At 37.2% G+C, this 20,573-nt stretch overlaps 1 protein-coding gene across 5 annotated transcripts in view; it reads right to left on the reverse strand.

The window, feature by feature from the left end:
* The window catches only part of LINGO2 (leucine rich repeat and Ig domain containing 2), a 1,230,686-nt gene that overhangs the window by 553,560 nt on the left and 656,553 nt on the right, over positions 1–20,573 (reverse strand). For 4 of the 5 annotated variants that reach the window (XM_071221629.1, XM_045193700.3, XM_045193701.3 and 1 more), the window contains one exon: positions 13,919–14,004. The exons of the other annotated variant lie outside the window; for it this stretch is intronic. The gene's annotated coding sequence lies outside the window, so the exon portion shown is untranslated. The remainder of the gene's footprint in view (positions 1–13,918; positions 14,005–20,573) is intronic. 5 annotated transcript variants of the gene reach the window in all.

The raw sequence follows: 20,573 nt of genomic DNA on the forward strand, positions 1-20,573 counted from the left end.
GATTCTGTTCACGGGAGCAGTGATGAGTTCAGGGATTAGCACTTTAGCACATCGGCATTGCTGATGTGAGTGATGTGCTGCTGGTGTTATGCCCTTGAAGAAAAACATCCCTAAAGCATCATTAAACTCTACTACATACAATAGTCCTGTGCTTCAGAGTCTGGAAAAAGAGGTCATTATCTAAGAAAGGACAGAAAGAAGTAAAAGGAGCCTGTGGGGAACTGTTCCAAGCGTGGGAAATGTGGCTCAGCCCCCACTTGGAAAAGCCAGTGGGGAGCGAGGTTGGCGGGCAGGACCCACGTCCATGGATAGGTTCTCCTGTGAGGAATCAGGCCTGCATTGTACCTAGACCACTATGAGACTTGCTCTTGCTAAAACTCCCTCACCCTGAGGCAGAAAATGTTTACTGAGTATCTTTATCTTCCTAAAATCTATGCTAAACCACCCAACTATGGATTGTGAGCAGTTTCCCCCTTAAGCTGTAATATCCTTCTCTTTGAAGTAATTAGCAGCATTCTGTCCTTTGTTGTCCTTAAAAGGTAATCACCTGTGGTGAACCTGTGCATAGTAAATGAGGACCATCCTCAATGTAATGTGCCCAGAAAAGCAATAAAAGCCTGTCCAGACTCGGGGAAGGGGGGGTGGGGGTGCGGTCAGCTCTCTCTCTTGGGCTCTCTCTGGCCCTCTCGCCCTCTCTCACTTAGAGAGTGGCCATGCCATCCCTTTTTCTCCACAGGATTTCTGTAGTCCGTGTGTATTTGTCTATTGCATCCACAACCCAGTATCCTGCGGGCCGGGATCCGTGTCAGGAGCCCACCACATGCAGAGCAGAAAAGGAAAAATAAAACAAAAAAGAGTGTTTAGGAGGCAAGTACTAGAGAGAAGCAGGCAGCAGGCTTCTGGGACAGATATGAAAAAAAACTGTCCTTTGCCAATGTGCCAGGGTGGATGGTGTTTGGGAGAAGAGAGAAGATACTTCTAAAACACAAATAATGGGCCAAATGATGTATTCATTATATCGGGAATGACAACTGCATATAGAGACAGACAGGAAATATGAGATTTCAAAGTATCAAAGTTCCCCAAGTGTCTTTAGCTGACATAATAAGCCTCAGGATTTCCCAATACAGCTGGATCAGCACAATAAATGTCTATTTAAACCTAGCTTACAACCAAATTCTCACAAGTCTTATATCAAAATATAGAAGAGTATAGCTCTGGAACCAAGAGAAAGTGTTAAAGACTATTCATTAGCCTTCACTCAGCATCTTTAAATTTTTTTATTCATTATTAAAGAGACAGTTCTGTGTTATCAGCATTAGATTTCTTCATTTACACCATGTGAATATATTTGACACATTTATGTAGAGCAATGAATAATTTAGTAAATTGAGGCCACTTGATACTAAGCAACACTTATATTTGAAATGCCTAAGAATTTTTATATTTAGTTTAAACTTAGAAACAGTGAAAAATGTATTAACAACAAAAATAGAGATGTGTGAATATTTAATATTTATTTTTCCATATTTATAAAGTCTACATGTTTTATATAACACTACCCACAAAACCTTTAAAATGCTTGAAAGAATGCAAGAATGCAGAATGTTCATTATAAATAAAATGTATTTACCTGCCTCACTAACTTCAAAGTCGTCATTCATGTATTAGAATGAAGGATAAGGAGGTAAGAAGTCACCTAGTAACATGGTTAGGTTTGATATGATCTTGATTCTTTTGTTAAATTGTAAAAACAAGCAATTATGATCCTAGAAAAATTAATAATTGGTGATAATGACATGATTTTGATTAGCTCACTTTTATTAAATGTAGTTGCCTGCTCTGTTACCTAGAGACTTCACAAATTAAAAAGTCTGTATCTGGCCCTGGTCGGGTGGGTCAGTTGGTGGGAGTGGGAGCATCAGCCCATTTACCAAAAAGGTTACAGGTTCTATCCCTGGTTGGGGTGTGTGTAGGAGGAAACCAATCATTCTCTTCTCTCTCTCTCTCTCTCTCTCTCTCTCTCTCTCTCTCTCTCGTCGATAAACACATTCTTCGGTGAGGATTTAAACAAAAGGTGTATCTGGAAATCATAGATCTAAAGCAGTGACAGCTCTGTTGAGTGACTCACAGTTAGCTGGGTTAACAGTATATCTGCATTAGTCTGATTCACTGGTAAATTTCACTGACTGGTGTTCTAGGTGCACCGAACCCTCTCTGCAGTAGACCAAACACTAGTATACTTGTGCACTTCTCTCCCTCAGTGACCCCTTCCATAAACAAGAGTTGATTGTGTTTGCAAAGCACTTTGCAAGGAGCCTATATCAGTCACTCCCACAATATTAATATCTTTCTCTCTTTCCTTCTCTTGTAGGTAAAAATGCCAGAAATTGATAGAGCAAGAAGAGAAGTAAACTGCATTATTAGTATGGCATTTGAAATGCCATAAGATAGTATTCAGAAGTACATTGAATATAAAAATATGGCAATATACAGAAACAAAGAGCCTACATTCTATTCTATTCTATTATCCTATCCTATCCTATCCTATCCTATCCTATCCTATCCTATCCTATCCTATCCTATCCTATTCTGTTCTATTCTATTCCATTCCATCCCACTCTATTGTATCATATTATACCATACTATATTATATTACATGAGAGGCATAATACTTAAAATATAATGTTGGGAATTCCATGGTGTCCTAGAGTTTTTGAGCTAGAAAGGGGACATAGATGACTATGTAATCTCAATGTGCACACTTGCCAAATTAGAAAATAGACTCAGAGCAAATATTAATACCCATAAGTTACTTGGATCACACACTGTGTTGGTTATCTTATTTATATTATTTAATGCAATTTTCTCAAAATCACCCTAAGATAATTGATATTTTCAAATGAGAATTATATTCTGCATTTTATGGATGTGGAAGGAACTCTTGATAAAACATATTCAATTATTAGCTGCAGAGATTAAAATCTATTCTCTTAACCCCAAACTCACTTTTATGCTTTATATCAGATCACAGAAAGAGGACAATAAAGATTTTCATTGAGTTGACAGAGGACAGACAGGTAGTGATTCATATATGTTAGCTCACGAGTTCTGAAAGAATGCAAAAGCAACAGACCTGCAAAATTAAGTCTGGAAAACATTCTGGGCTTCCGACGGAGGCAATAAAGTATGCAGGAAGACACAACAAAAAAGAGATAACCAATAAGAGTAAAAAGCCAAGGGACTGGCTGGTTGAACCATCTCAAAGAGTTACTTATGTGTAAGGAGGGCAGTGAAAGTAAAGAGAGAGGAGAACAGAAAAATTTTGGTAGTAGTCCTTAAATGCCAGTCTGAGTATTTGAATTTTAGCACAATGAGAAAGGAACACACTTAGAGATGTGCCAAAGATACCTCTACTTTTTGCTAGGTGTGCCTTCTGTATATGAGGGGGGACCCAAGAAACCCAGAAATTATTTACAAAAATTGTGTACTTATTTTTACATGGTTAAACTTCAGTCACCTTCCCTGTGCTTTCCATTTGATGCAATACCTGTAGCAAGACCTTTTTCCACTGCTCAAAACAGTTTTTGAACTCATTGACTTGGATGCCTTTTGGTGCTTCTGCCATTTGGTGTGTGTGTGTTTCACCTCCTCCTCCGCAAACGTTTCCTTTAGAGGATTTTGTTTTATCCCAGGAAACATTAAAAAAAACAAACAAACCTGCCAAAAAACTGCTTGGGGTGAGATCGGGTGAGGGTGTCATGCCATTTTGATCAAAAACTGCTGAACACTCAGCACAGTTGTAGCAGGTGCACTCGTGAATCACCCATCATGAAATGAGCAAACATGCTGAAAGAGTCGTCAAAAAACTTCACTGAAGCACGTCAAGGCTAGCTGGCACACTGCTACAGACAGGTTCTTGGAACACTCACCTAGGGAGGTAAGCCTGTAGTACAAGGGACCCTCCCTTCAAAGGTAACCCATTTTGGTCCCCCCTCATATTACGTTTTCATAATGTTAAAGGGGGATCCGACTAGACGCTGAGGAAGCAGGAGGCATCGCGGAGGTGACGTGAGAAAGCTTACCTTCCCTGGAGTGGGGGAAGGGAGTGCCAAATTGCAGTGGGATTGAAACTGCAGCCGGCGCATGACAGATTTTCGTACTCCTGGATAAAGATAAACAAGAGTGCAGCTCGTGACACAGCAGGAGGAAGCTGCACAGAGCACACGGGGGCTGAAAAGCTCACAACTCACGCGAACTGTGGAGGTTAACGCGGTAGCAAGAGGAGGGGCAGAGAGACACTGCGCAGGTTCATGAGCGTGATGAATCTTAGCCCTATTTGTCTAGGAATTCGGACACTTCCACTGATAATGGTATTTTGGGACCAGACTTTTAAACAGATGGCATGTGGATTCTCACTCCTCTTCTCTTCCCCTTATTCACCAGGTCAGGGGGGCGAGAGCGCTCACGGGACCCACTGGTGGGTGCTAGGAATCGCCCTCCACTTTTTCCCTTCTCCTGCCCCTTGCTGGTCTAGTTGGGAGCCCGCATGCACCACGGGCCAGTCCCGTGCGTGCTGTGCTGCTCCCCGACTGCGTGGAGGCCCACGGGATGCTGTGGCCCCATGCTGCTGCATGGGTCCTGGACTGTGCCCCTTCTCTTGCCCTGAGATCAGCTCACCGACACACGATCTGGGGTGCTCACCGCACCCAGGGGGATGAGCAGCTTCGGCCGGGGTGTCCCTGCAGACAGACACACCTGCACAACCAGTGGAGTAGTCTGGCAGCTGCTCTGGGCCCCAGAAGAGGAAAGAAGGTGTGGAGGGGCAATGGCAACGCTGGCCCCACAAGTGCACACTCCAAGGAGAGAGAGCCTAAAGCCAGAGACCCATTTGCATAACAGCTATGGGCTCCAGAGGGACAGATAAGAATAGAACGGGTTTCGGGACACTGACTCTGGCGCTGGGGGTACCTGGGTTCTTGCTGTGCTTTGCAGAAGAGATTGGCCTGGAGATGGGGAGTACCAACGCCCCCAAACTGGTCAACATTTTAATAAAGACTTTTTTCCTTCCCTAATCAACTTTTGTGGTATGTCTGTGTTTGGCAGCAAGCAGCTGAATCCCACTTTGTTCAATAACAATAAGAGCCTTTACGTTTTAAAGATTGGTTAATAAGGATTTACTGAAGATAATAACTTTCAAGTGCCACTAGGTAGAGAGTTGAGGAACCAAAATTCAGATTGTGTCTGTTCAATTTCAAAGAGAATACAAACATCACAATACCACATACTTTTCTATATGAAATACTAGATTCAGGTATCAGTATAAAGGACTTCTGCAACTGGCCAAGGGTTGCATGGAGAAATCCTGGGTTAAGATGGTGATTATAGGACCAGAAAAAGGTATGTTTGATTAAAAGTAACATTAAATATAATGATCAACAGTTACTGTTATGTACTTATTATAAATCCCCATCACTCTAAGTACTTTGCTCATCTTAACTAATTTTATCTTAAAAAAAAACCTATGTCAGAAGTACTATAACCAGCATCATTTACAGATAACTGAGACACTAAAGTCTATGTAATTGTTTAAAGTTAAGCAGATAGAAATAGTGAAAGATAATATTTTAAGCCATAAAGTTGAACCAATAATTTCCTTAACCAAGAGTAAAATATGTTGATCATTTAAGGAATGTGTGAAAAGCAGAAAGACCTTTGGACCAATTAGGTTTTTGAAGATTTTATTTATTTATTTGCAGAGAGGGGAAGGGAAGGAGAAAGAGAGGGAGAGAAACATCAATGTGAGACAGAAACATCCATCTTATGCTGACCTACAGGTACCGAATACACAACCCAGGCATGTGCTCTGACCAGGAATTTAACCCAGGACTTGAGCTTTCACTTTGTAGGATGACGCCCAACCAGCTTACCACACCTGGTCAGGGCCAGACCCATTAGTTTTCATTCAGCGTAAATATCTCTTCAATAGATCATTTCAATTAGAGAAGCAGAATAATAATAAGGTCAAATTTCTCTATTCAAATGATCACAGAATTTTATCTTCACCTTAAGTTGTATTTAGAGTCTTACCCTCTAATTCCATCAAGTACCTGAAAACTGAAGGAAAAAATTGAGAAGGAAAAGTTGGTGGAGCAAACTGAATCTATCAAATAAATCCAAGTGAAGTTTTCCTAGAAAGAGAAATATTAACAATGTGATCCTCAGGCAATGAACGTGGCTCCCTTCTCTCTACATATACATATTCCACTGCTTGTTGACAGCATAGGGAGTAATGTGGTCCTGTTTCCTATTACTGTATGTGTGAATCAAGTGTTGTCCCTCTCTAATCGTCATGCAAATAATCTTTATATGAATAATTGTATACTACACGTGCAGAGAAGACATATATCTCTTGTGTAGCTTTCCTCTCTTCCTCTTCCACAAGTTTTGGTATATAAAAGTTACAGGAATATTTATATGTGGAGATGTTTAGTAATTTCATTTAATAAAAACATGTAATTTAGGGATAGACTCCATAGAATGTTCCATTTCCATAACTCTGATACAAATTTCAAAATCAGAGTCCCATCAACAGGAGGAAAGACACTGCCATTAGCTAGAGACATTACTCTTAGTGAAAACAACAGATCACCACTTTCAAAACTATGCCACATAAACAATGTTTTTCTCTTTAAGCAAAAATGAGCAGCCTATTTTTTTAAAGGAACATATTTATTTTCATTCGCCTTAAATGACAATGGAAATTAAGAAGATCCTACCATAATAGACAATCTATTGCAAGACATGAAATCTAATAGTGATATGAATTTATATAGATCCAGTTTCAAGACTAGGAAATGGAATTTTATTCTAACAAGCAATGAATGAGAAGAAAATTTACTTAGTGCACAAGAAGAAGGAAAGAAAACCTAGTTAGTACAAAATGCTAAATGTATATAGACTGAATGCTGAATAAAAGGCAAAACCAATGAATTTATATACATTGCCTTGGAAGACAATTGGAGGAAGAGAATTGGTAAATTTCTAAATAGTTACATAAAGTTGAGTAAATATTCTACATTAACATATTACAGTTCCTTTGGTTACTAGAAGCAAAATGAGACTCTGGCCACCTTAAGCCAAACAGGAAGTATATTAGAAAAAGGTAGGATGTATTTCAGAATACACTGAAAAGCCGCAGAATCACGCCAAAACAAAAGCGGGCACCTGGAAACCTTGTAAATTCTCACTAGGGATGTTAATAAAACATTCATTAGACAATCATACTAAATTTATCAGAGTTTCAAAATTTCCAAGGCTCTTTATCTCTCAGGTCTGAATTTTACCCTTGAATTAGGTGCACAGTTTTTGAGTAGCCAGTTTTTAGGCAGGGACTGTCAGGTAGGGAAGAACTGCCAGGTGCTGTCTACTCCTGTTTGAGGAGAAATCCCAAGACAAGATATGAGTTGGAAATTCCTACAGTGAATGTAGATTTTTTTTTTAATATATTTATTGATTATGCTATTACAGTTGTCCCATTTCCCCCCCCACTCCACTCCATCCTGCCCACCTCCCTCCCTCCCACATTCCCCCCCTATAGTTCATGTCCATAGGTCATACTTATAAGTTCTTTGGCTTCTACATTTCCTACACTATTTTTACCCTCCCCCTGTCTATTTTCCACCTATCATCTATGCTACTTATTCTCTGTACCTTTCCCCCTCTCTCCCCCTCCCACTCCCTTAATGACAACCCTCATGTTCTAGTTGTTTGCCTAGTTTGCTCTCGTTTTTGTTTTATGTGTGGCCGTTAATAACTGTGAGTTTGCTGTCATTTTTACTGTTCCAATTTTTGATCTTCTTTTTCTTAGGTAACTCCCTTTAACATTTCATATAATAAGGGCTTGGTGATGATGAGCTTCTTTAACTTGACCTTATCTGAGAAGCACTTTATCTTCCCTTCCATTCTAAGTGATAGGTTTGCTGGATACAGTAATCTTGGATGTAGGTCCTTGCGTTTAATCTTGGGTAATGTAATTATGATGTGCCTTGGTGTGTTCCTCCTTGGGTCCAGCTTCTTTGGGACTCTCTGAGCTTCCTGGACTTCCCGGAAGTCTATTTCCTTTGCCAGATTAGGGAAGTTCTCCTTCATTATTTGTTCAAATAAGTTTTCAATTTTTTGTTCTTCCTCTTCTCCTTCTGGCACCCCTATAATTCGGATGTAGGAACGTTTCAAGGCATCCGGGAGGTTCCTAAGCCTCTCCTCATTTTTCCAAGTTCTTGTTTCTTCATTCTTTTCTGTTTGGATGTTTGTTTCTTCCTTCTGGTCCACACCATTGATTTGAGTCCCAGTTTCCTTCGCATCACTATTGGTTCCCTGTACATTTTCCTTTGTTTCTCTTAGCATAGGCTTCATTTTTTCATCTGTTTTTCGAATAGATTCAACCAAGTCTGTGAGCATATTGATAACCAGTGCTTTGAACTGTGCATCCGATAGGTTGGCTATCTCTTCCTCGCTTAGTTGTATTTTTTCTGGAGCTTTGAAGTGTCTGTCATTTGGGCCTTTTTTTTTTTTTTTTTTTGTCTTGGCGAGTCTGTTACTTTAAGGGGCGGAGCCTTAGGTGTTCACCAGGGCGGGGTAATGCTGCTCGCTGAGCTGTGATGCTGTAAGTGGGGGAGGGGCGGAGTGGGAGCAATGGCGCCCGCCTCACTCTCCTCTGGATTTCAATCCTTCACTCCGCTACCCACAATCAAACTGGGCCACTCTGGTGCTGGTTCCCGAGTAAGTGGGCCTGTGCACACTCTAGGCCCCTGTGGGTCTCTCCAACAACCTCTCCTGTGAGGCTGGGAGTCTCTCCTGCTGCCGCCCCAAGCCCCAGGGGCGCTTTCAGTCAGAGGTTTGAGGCTTTATTTCCCCGAGCTGGAGCCCTGGGTTGCACGGTCTGCTTCGTTGCCTGCCGTTTGTCAGGTTTATCTGTGGGCGAATTTGGTGCCACGGGGTGCTACCCACTGCTCTGCCTGCCCCACTCTCCGCCACTCTGAGTCCGGCCCTCTCGGTTTATCTGCGCAGATGTGGGGCCGCAGGGTCTGCTAGTGCTCGGACTGCCATTTGTCCCACACTCCGCCTGTCTCAGTCCCGCCACAGCCACGCGAGTCCTCTCCACCCCGGTGCCCGTCTCCGCCCCTCCTACCAGTCTGGATGAATGGTTATTTTCTATTTTCTTGGTGTTGGTCCCCCTTGCTGTTCGATTCTCTGTCAGTTCTGGTTGTGCAAGGAGGCGCAGTGTGTCTACCTACGCCGCCATCTTGGTTCTCTCGTGAATGTAGATATTAAAAAAATAAAATAAAAGACATATGAACATTACATTGGGTTTCAAATGGAAAAATGATGTATCTGCAATAATAAGAGAAAAATGTGATCATATATTATAGCAAACTAATATTATTGTAAAAATGTAGACATAGAGTTGTTATCACTTCTTTCAACATCTTTACCTGAGATACTGACTCATTTTAAAATACATTTTTAAAAATATTTATTTATTTATTTATTTTCAATTTTTAAATTATTTTATTATTGTTCAATTACAGTTGTCTGCATTTTCTCCCTACCTCTCTACCCCACCCCAGCCAAACCCACCTCTCTCCCCTACTTCCACCCTCCCCCTTGGTTTTGTCCATGTGTCCTTTATAGTAGTTCCTGAAAACCCTTCTCCCCACTATCCCTTACCCCTGCCCCTCTGGCTATTATTAGATTGTTGTTAACTTCAATGTCTCTGGTTATATTTTGTTTGCTTTTTTCTTTTGTTGATTATGTTCCAGTTAAAGGTGAGATCATATGGTATTGGTCCCTCACTGCCTGGCTTATTTATTTATTTTAGAGAGAGGGGAATGGGGGAGAAAGAGAGGGAGAGAAACATCAACGTGTGGTTGCCTTTCATGCGTCCCCTAACAGGGATCTGGCTTGCAACCCAGGCATGTGCCCTGACTAGGAATCGAACTGGAGACCTTTTGGTTCATAAACTGGCACTCATTACATTTAGCCACACCAGCCAGTGCTTAAAATACATTTTTAGTTTACATATTTACTTTGTATGAGTTAGGTAATATTCCAAAAAATACAGAAAAATTCAGAAGATTATAAAATACCTGTTCTTATTACCCAAATGTAACCCATATTTTATGATGGACATAATAATTTTTTCTATAGTTCTTTTAGATCTTATTTTTGAGGAACTAAAAAATCACATATATAATTCAACCATCCATTTCTCGTTCCTATTCAGAAGACACAATTTTCCCGAAGATGGTGTTTACTATTCCCATCCATTATTCTGAAGATTTCACACATAACCAGATTGTGTGTGTGTGTGTGTGTGTGTGTTTTAAACTTACATAAATGTTATCATACAGTATCTAACACCAACTGGTTTTTATCCTGAAATAACATATTTGTAAGATTGGGTCATGTTAATACATGCAATCTTAGTTCATTCATTTTGAATGCTAGACAGAATTCCATTGTGCGATTTAACATCCATATTGACAAGTAAATTGATTGTTACTTTCCTTCTTTTTGCCTGCCTTCCCACCTAAGTCTAATGCAGTAAGACATTATATAATTATACTAATCAATGCAGAAGGATGGAGAGTTCAAACAGAATACTAGAGTAGAAAAGAAAACCTAGAAATAGACCTGTGTATATACAAAAATACAAATTACAGAAGATTTTTGAGGATGTGATTATGAAACCATGTGAAAGAAATGGATTCACAGATGCTTCATAGAGTTAACAATAGCACAAACAAAATATATAATTTTAGATTATGTGTATGGGTTTGCAGCAGAGTGTAATTTCTGTGAGAACATATAAAACTAATGTGATAAGAAAAACGATAAATTGAGTTTTATTAAAAATGAATGCTCTGTTTTTAAAAGGCAGATTTTTTTAATGGCAAAAAATGAGGGAATTTACAAGCTATGAGATATACAAGGAATGAATATTCAAAATATCTGAACTCCTAAACATAAGAATAGGACCCATATTTCTTAAAATATGCAAAATTAATAACAATTTCTGAAGAAGTAACCTGAATGGTCAGTAAACATGTAAAAAAAAATGTAAAAGATCACTAGTGATCAGAAAAGTAAAATTACAACAATTGATATTCTATTCCACATCAAAGAAAAATATCAAAGTATGGTATAAACAAATGGTCAATGTATGTAGTAAAAGGAGACATGCCATACTGGTTGAAAATTAAACTAGAATAACCATCTACACATAAAAGCAGCAATATCTATGAAACTTTCCACACCTAGACAAACTCTTATCATTATGTGTGATCATTACAACATTGTTGAAATCATAAGCAAAATTTACATCAATAGAAAAATGGCAACTTTTTTGTTTGTTTTCATAAAATAGAATAGTAAACACTAGTGAAAATGGTGAACTAAAAGTACATATGTCAATATAAAGAGATCTCCATAAAATAATTTTAGAATATTCATGGTAAAGAAATACACTATGCTATCAATTATAACAGTTTAAAATATGAATTAATGCTACATTAATGTGCATTAATATAAACTAATATCATTGTTTAGAATTAAATATTCATGTTAAACTTTAAAGACATATATGAAATTGATAAATATCAAATCAGTAGTTACTTCCATGGGAGAGAATGTGGAATGTGATCCAAGATGAATACATAGGAATCTAAAAATTCACAATTATTCTACATCTTCAGAGAATATTAATATTCAATATAGTGTTCTCATACATTTATGTATGTTAAAAATATTTCTTACTAACAGAAATGCAATAAAGTCATTGAATATATAGCCTTTCTTCCAAGTATAACCCAAGATAGAGATAATCATTTAAGTAATTTCTGTATTAATATTTTAAATTTTTAGTAGATTAATAAAATAAAAATAGAATACCTAAAACAGGCCCAACTTTCCATTAGAATTTAAGATATAAAACCCAGAAACTACATAGAAAAATAGGCAAAATCCACAATCTGATATTTCACAGAACCACGAATGACCTTGCATCTACACATCCTTCTAAATGATATATTACACTTATATAAAGTTGATATTTATAATTATCTAGACATCTATTTATCTATATCTATCTGTCAAATTAGAAAGAAGCCAAACTATTATCAGAGGTAGTGTAATAGAGATAAGAGTCCAAGCCCAGCACAAAGAGTAGCCATCTGCAGAGAGCTTTGAAGCTTACACTGTATGAGCCTGGACAGAACACAGATACTGGCTGATCTTAGATGTACTGACAGCAATCAAGTCTCAACTACAACAGGAGGGTGGACACAGACCACATGGTGGGTGTTTGAGTACCTAGTTTACTTAATAGGGGAGGCTGTGCCACTACAGCACCCCTAATCCATTAGGTCACTCTACCAAGCCCAGGAGATGTAGCAGTTCTCCCTAATACACAGAAACAAACACAGGGAGGCTGCCAAAATGAGGAGACAAAGAAAAATAACCTAATGAAAGAACAAAACTCCAGAAAAGGAACTAAACAAAATGGAAACAAGCAATATACTAAATGCAAAGTTCAAAACACTGATTATAAAGATGCTCAAGGAAGTTAGTGAGTACCTGAACAGTATGAAAATGATCCTGTCAGAAATGAAGGATGAACTAATTAAAGTAAAGAACAATTTACAGGGAATCAACAGTAGAATGGATGAAGCTGTGAATCAAACCAGCAATTTGGAGTAAAAAGAAGCAAAAACAACCAATCAGAACAGCAAGAAGAAAAAGGAATCCAAAAACATGAGGATAGTATAGGGAGCCTCTGGGACAACTTCAACAATACCAACATTTACATCATGTGGTGCCATGGGAGAAGAGAGAGAGCAAGAAATTGGAAGCCTGTTTAAAAAAATTAATGAGAGAAATCTTCCCTAACTTGGTGAAGGAAATAGACATGCAAGTGCAGGAACCACAGAGAGTCTCAAACAAGATGCACCCAAAGAGGACCACACCAAGACACATCATAATTAAAATGCCAAAGGTTAAAGACAAAGAGAGTTAAAGGCAGCAAAAGAAAAGTAATTAGTTACCTACAACGGAGCTCCCATAAGACTGTCAGCAAATTTCTCCAAAGGAGCTTTGCAGGTTAGAAAGGATTGGCAAGAAATAATCAATGTGATGAAAAATGAGGGCCTACAACCATGATTATTCTAATCATCTAAATAATCTAAATAAACAGAACAGAAACAGAATCACAGACACCGAGAATGTTTTGATGGTTGCCATGTGGGGGAGTCAGAGGGATGGGTGGAAAAAGTGAGGGGATTAAGTACAAATTGGTAGTTACAGTATAATCATGGAGAAATAAAGTAAAGCATAAGAAATAGAGTAGCAAAAGAACATATATGCATGACCCATGAACATAGACAATGGTGTGGGAATTGCCTGAGGGGATGGGGGTGCCGGGCACAGGGAGTCAATATGGGAAAATTGGGACAACTGTGATAGCATAATCAATAAAATATAATTTTCAAAACAGATATTAAGTGATTTTTAATTTGTAATATAACATAAACATGTTTAAATTTTTTTATTTGCTTTATTTATCAAAGTTATATACACATGGTTTAAAAATTTATATATTGTATGCAAAAGCCACTGTCCACTTTCACCTTTTTCCTCCTTCCCAGAGACAGCTGCTTTAGAACATTTTACATGATTCTATTGGCATTTACTTGTAAATCTCTCCATATTATTATATTGCTACTTGATTTTTTTTTTGATGGAGAAGAGGATAATAGAACATTTTAGGTACTGTTTATGGACTTTTATTTTGAAAAATACAAATTTGGCTCTCATTCAACAACCCCCTGATAGGCTCTGCCTCCAACACACTGCACATTACCTGCCACTTCGTCCTCTCGGCACCACTGCGTCATATCATGGATTGGGTCAGCATTCAGTGTTTGCCTTGCCACGTTGATGGAAACACTGTATACAGCAGAGAAATGTCAGATATTATGATTACTCTTAATTTTTTTTTGCAAATGTTGGTGCTTTATTTTTTCAGCTGATTGTGGTAAGGTTTTTGTCTTTTACAAACTGTGTTATTTGTGCTGCCATTATTTTTTTGCTTTTCTAGCAATAAGCTAAGTACCACCTCCCCCACCCCTGCTGGTATATATTATAACTCTTTTCTGTTTTTTGACTTTGTTTTTACTGTTGACACTATTACAAATGCCTTCATTTTGTTCCCTGTGCCCACCTCTACCCATGTAATTAATTGTAAATTTATCTTGTAAAAGACATCCCTTCTCATAAAACCCATCCCAGTCCAAATTTCTCTGCTTATTCGTTTAACCTGTTCTACAGCTCTCATCTCGTGATTGGTAATTTCCCCACTTTCTTTGTTGAATCCCTTACTCCCAGGATTTGTCTTCTTTCTTGGTTTACTCACAAATTTTAATTGAGAACATCTTCCAGTGTTTTTTCTGAAAATAAGTTCATGGGAGATAAGTCTTTTTTGTCCTGGTCATAGATTTCTAGATTATAACACATTGTCTCATCATAAAGCATGGCCTTGGTCCTATTGTTTTCTAGCTTCCAGTATTGCTATTCTGACTATTTTATTCCATATTAATATTCCTTGTGAAAGCTTGGATATCTCTCCTTGTTCCAGAGTACTGACTTTTCATTAAGTGCCTTCACGTGAATCTATTTTTATCTGTACTACCGTAGACATAGTAGGTCTAATCTATATAGCATCATATACCCTTATATTCTGGAAACTTTTCATAAAATTCTTCTCTTTGATGATTTCTTATTCTATATTTTTTGTTTTCTATTTCTGACATACTCATTTTTTAAGATGTTGGACCTTTTCTACTGTTTCTCTAAATTTCTGTTATTTTTCACTTTTCCTAATTTCCAATTTTGATATTTTACTTTTCTTTCTAGAATAGTTTCTCAACTTTGTCCCCTAAACCTTTTATTGAATTTTTCACTTATACTGTCATAATTTAATTTCCAGCATTAAAAAGAATCCTTGTTCTTGTTTTAAGGAATGTAAAAAACTATCTTTGAGGATACAAATCACATTTCTTTTAAAGTTTTCTTTTTGTACATCACCTTTTTTTTTCTTCTAATTTATTTTCTCTATTTGTTTTGTCTCTTTGGTATAAGATTCTTTCTTCAAGTATCTCATAATTCTTGTTTTTTTGCTAATGTTAACAGCGAGTCTTGTTGACCCAAGTCTTTTGTCATCTGATTGATTTCATTCTAGTTGGAGAACTCCTGCTGTTTTTTTCTCTGGGGTGAAGAAGATTCCCTAGAGAATATGCTTCCATTCTCCTGCCTGAACAGTGCTAGCTACCAGGGTTCTGCCAGGGATCCGAGTGGGAGGAGAGAGTCAGACAGCATGAGGTTTTTCAATGCTCAAGGTAAGTATTTTCTGCTTTCCATTTGGTCTTCTCATTGTGTGTCCTGGTCTCTCCTCCAGGCCAGAAAACCTGCTTTTTGAGAATCAACATTTTTGCTCCTGTAGTACAGAATAAGGAGCTGTGGCCTTACTTTGAAATACAGGAAAAACAATATATAAACCTAGTTGTTCAAAAGAGACATTAAAACAATTTTGTATTTTTATTTATAGTTTTATCTCTACTGCTAGAAAAATCTGGTGGGACCAATTGCAAGTTTCATGGAAGAGTATTCTGATGAAAATTCGGATACTCCTTGACTTTTTACACTGTCATTTTAGTGAAAAGACAAACAAAAAACCAAAAAAATAGTTAAACTTGAATCTTAATTACTTATTTTCTAGTTTCAAATTTGCTGTGATGTGACCTTCTCCAGTCTCTTATTCCTTCTGGGTTCACATATCTTTATCGTTTCCTGCCTTATTGCACACTAAAAGTGGTATATCCCAATGAGGTACCCACGTAAATAAAATAAAACCCATTTAATGATGATTTGAGTGGAAAACAGTGTCCCAAAAGTAAAGGAAAAAATTTTGCCAACTCTTTAAAAATGCATTGGTTTTGCTTTTTGTAAAGGATAATTCAGATCGACTGCTATTGAGTATAAGAGTTGGTAATATTTACTAAGTGCTTCCTTAGATGCATATATATTCGCTTTGCAATGAGACAAATTCTAACTGTAGTCAAGTCAACACTTGGACACTATCAGCACTTTTAGAAGGAACTGCACATATGTGGTTTGGCAGTTTACTAATGTTCTTTAGAAAGAGACTTTTTGTTCTTCAGTTTTTAATTCACAGCCTTGGCTCAAAGCCTCAAACTGAAGGTTCAGATCTTTACTCAGAAGTGTCCCCTCATTTCAGCCTATTGATATATTTTCCATTTTACCTAGAGAATATTTCTTCCAAGTGGTAACGGAGTATGAAGCATACTCTGTTTTATCTATTGTTTTGTCTATTCTTCCTTGCTACCACAAGTAGAATTTCATGCATAATAGGATATTGACCATGATTTTTGTTGCCTGTAAGTTCTACAACATGTAGTAACTTCTTCCCATAACTCTGTAGGACATGACCACTAAAGTCCTAATGGCTTTTAGGATATGACTGTTTAATAATGGAACATATTTTCTTGAGTAAACACGGTGTTAATAGCTTTTATTCTCTCCTTCCAATGCATATAACTTACAAAATAAATGGAATCAAAATTCTCTTCCTTTTGTTACAAAAATTTCATGTAAGTGCTGTATTTTTTTCTGTTAAATTATTTTGGCTGTGTGCAACAATGTCCTAGTCTGCTTGTAAGTATTTCTAAAATGTTTTGGGGAAATACTTATATCTCCAAGATGTTTTTCATTTGAAGATTACATTAAGGCATCTCAATTGATTCCCAACCTGGAATTTGGGAAAGAATGAAAATAATCCAGGGACTTATTTTCACAAATTTGAAAAAAAAAACATAAAATCATCCTCTCTACTCTCCAACACCTGTACATAGAAGAGAGAATAGGCACAGAGGGCTGCTAAGGCCTGTCCAGACACATGTACCATCCTACTTAAAGTTATTTTTGGTCTTCTTAACAGTATCCGACCAGCCATAATTAGAGGGGGGAAAAAAGATTATCTGGGTATAGCTGGAGTAAAATAAAAAAGCTCACTATTGCTGATAAAGTAACATTTACCTTTTCTCTCTTTACCTTTTGGGACCTGTCATGGTTAATTCTATGTGTCAATTTGGCTGAGCCATAGTGCTCAGATATTTGGTCAAATATTATTTTCAATGTTCCTGTAAGGATGATTTTATTACATTTATATTATATTTATAGATATTAGATTTATATTACATTTATATTTATATTATTTTTATATAGATTTATATTACATTTAAATTGGCACAATTTGTGAAAAACAGATTGCTCTCCACAATGAGGGAGGGCCTCATTTTATCAGTTGACAGCCTGAATTTAAAAAATAAAAAAAAGACTGATTTTCGAGGAAATTCTCCAGACTGACAGCCTGTAGACTTGAATTACAACATGGGCTTCCTCTTGGGTCTTCAGGCTGCTGGTTCACCCCACATATATTGGAGTTGTCAAAGTCCATAACCATGTATGCCAATTCCTTAAAATCTCTCTCTCTCTCTCTCTCTCTCTTAGTAAAAAAGGGCCTAAAAAAGTATTTTTGAGTATGATAATAAGAAACTAAAAGTTAGCCAATGGAAGTACTGTGTGTGGCAGTAGTCTTTCTAGACATAACATTTCTGTGTAAATTCCACAATGGTAAGGACAATAGAAAGCACAGATCCTTCCCCAAAGAATCTCAGTACTATGTATTTCCAAAGAAATTGTCAGCTCTTTAAATAAAGTTAAAATGGAGAAGAAAGAAAGTAGGACATGTACATAATATGATACCTATAAAATACACTGATATTTTCTAAACTTCTACTACATATTTTTTTCTTACCATGGGGATTTTCATGTTTTCTTTATTTCCAAACACTCTTTAGAGCTCTCAAACAAACTATAGGAAATAAGTACACATTTTTAAGACATCAACCTCATCTAAAAGTTGAGTGGAATTATCATTTCAAAAAGTATTACTCATGGACAAAGCCAAAGGGGGATAGGATGAAGGGTGGGAGATGGGGGTGGGAGCAGGGGAGAGTGGTGAGAGGAAAATGGAGACAACTGTACTTGAACAACAACAAAAAAAGAAAAAAAACAAAAACAAAAACATTAAAAATATCACTCAATGCTATTAGAGTCATTTGAAAAGAAATAACTCTGACTACTACAAAAATATGGACCTGAGTAACACAGGGAGCCCATAAATGGAAAGTATATGAATGAAAAGAAAATTGAGAAGGAGACTGAAGGAATTCAGCCTGTACTCCTCAGACATACCTTCCAACAGTGAGAATATAGCACTGTACACAGATTTGCAGGGTGCTAATACAAGCTAATATGCACTTAATGAGACTTCCAGCTGACTGCTTTTCCATTTGCAGGCACTGAATTTATTTAGAACACCCCTTTCAACTGCAAACTAATTAAGACACTCTCTTCTTTTTTTCCTTGGGGTATCTGCAATAGCTACTTTGAACTTTTCTGGTACGTTAGCGTATGATCCCACACAGTGGGCACTCTATACAGAGTGCAAAGGAAATACAAGAATGACACATATTAAATGGTGTGTTAAACAGTGAGATGAAATTACTGAACCAAACCAAGCTGATTGACTTTCTTATTGTTATAGATTTCCACTTTTTCAGGTGATAGAAGTCTTCTTTTTGGAAAAAAAATAAGTAACCACAATAATTATTAAAGATCAAAAGACATTGTTCTTATTTCTCTTTTGGGTGAATTGTTCTCAGTCAGCTTAAGCTTTTCTGATCCCCAAAGTTTCACAGTACTCCCACCCAGCCTTCTCAAAACCCCCATAATATAAAGTCAAAAGGAATGTTCCCCCCAAACTCAATATTCTTCAAGAGGAAATGAGCAATATGCACTTACTTTCAAAAACAAAGGAAATTGGTTTCCATTAATCAAATTTCACCAAGAAAATGTATCTTTCTTTTACAGAAATACGAAAGATAGATTTCCACAAACATTTTCTGTGACAGGCTAAATGGGTTATCAATGAGGTCATAAGGTTTACAACGTTAAAGTTGCAAAGAAATATGTCTTTATAATGAGATGAGCCTTCTTTTGGTGTTGTAAAGGTGCTTTTTCATTTCTCACCCTCCCATCTTTTTGAGAGATCAGCCATTTTAAGAGTGGTTTGTGAATTCCTATGGCACCACAGAAGCAAACTAGCTTTTATTGTATTGTACATATAGTTGTGATATTTAATGATTACAATATAGTGACTTTATGTGTAAAACTGTTATACTTGTTTATAGATGAAGAAACAAAGGCTCAATGAGGATAAATATTTTGACCAAGATCTCGTAGTTAATAAGGGAAGGAGTCAGGAATTAAATCCAGACCTATCATCATTTATTTTTCTATACAATCTCCTTTCTCTAAATATCAGTCATTTACAATAGAATGCTTAAAGGATTTCTGATTGGAAAACAAATCTACAATATGAGGGTTTCTGTACTTAGAGACCAGAAATTATAAACCCTTCTATTTATGCCTAAATCCAAAAGCTATTCTGGACAATAAAAGAATAATCCCCTTTGAAGACAAATTTTGGCAAGGAAAAATGCAGTCCAATTTGCTAACAACAAAAATAGAAACACATGTAATCTCAAATTAACTGTCTTTGTATTCTGCAGTTTTATACAAAGGCAAATATGCAAAAGAACAAATTCTTGAAAAAGAAAAAAAAATGTACATGTTGACAACTGGTTGTCCCTATGTCTCTCTTAATTGACGTGTGTTTTCCCTGTTGGAATTCTTAAGATTGCTCAGATTCCTTGGCATCAGCCCTCATTAAATCTCATCTAAAATGATGTATTTGTGAAGACCATGGTGCTCAATCAGACATTCTGGCTAGCATACCAGGCTGTTGATCTGATATTCAATGCCCAGAATTGCTGTTGCTGTGCCAAGCAAGCCACCTCCTGAGTTGTTTCCTGCCCTATCTGTGGTATCTCTGCCAATGAGTTTTCTAGATGGCGAGCAGCTCCCTACCCTGAGCGTAACAGGAATCCAAGAATGTATGCAAAGGTTCGAGCATTTATGAATGCTGTGACACCTACTACCGATAAATACAGGCACTGATGAGCAGAACCAAGGTCTGCAAATGAACATTTAAGTCAATTACAATGACAAACAGCTGTTTTATGGGAGGCCATGACCATTTAGAACTTCATTTTAGGCACTTAACACATGGTAACTATCACAGAAATGCTGGAGAAGAACTGAGGAGAAAAAGTAAGACAAATAAAAGAATTCTCTTCTGTTGGTTTCATATCATACAGGGCAACAGTCTTGTGCTGTAGAACAAATAAAAGTATATTGAATCATTCTGAGCTTTGAAAATTAATCACTGTAGGCAGTCCCCCAAGATTTGAACTATACACAAAAGTTACAGAAAAACCTAAATTTGCAAAATACTGAGTTAGGCAAAAAGTTTT

Source organism: Desmodus rotundus, chromosome 1 (genome assembly GCF_022682495.2).
Source record: "Desmodus rotundus isolate HL8 chromosome 1, HLdesRot8A.1, whole genome shotgun sequence".
Taxonomy (NCBI): Eukaryota; Metazoa; Chordata; class Mammalia; order Chiroptera; family Phyllostomidae; genus Desmodus; species Desmodus rotundus.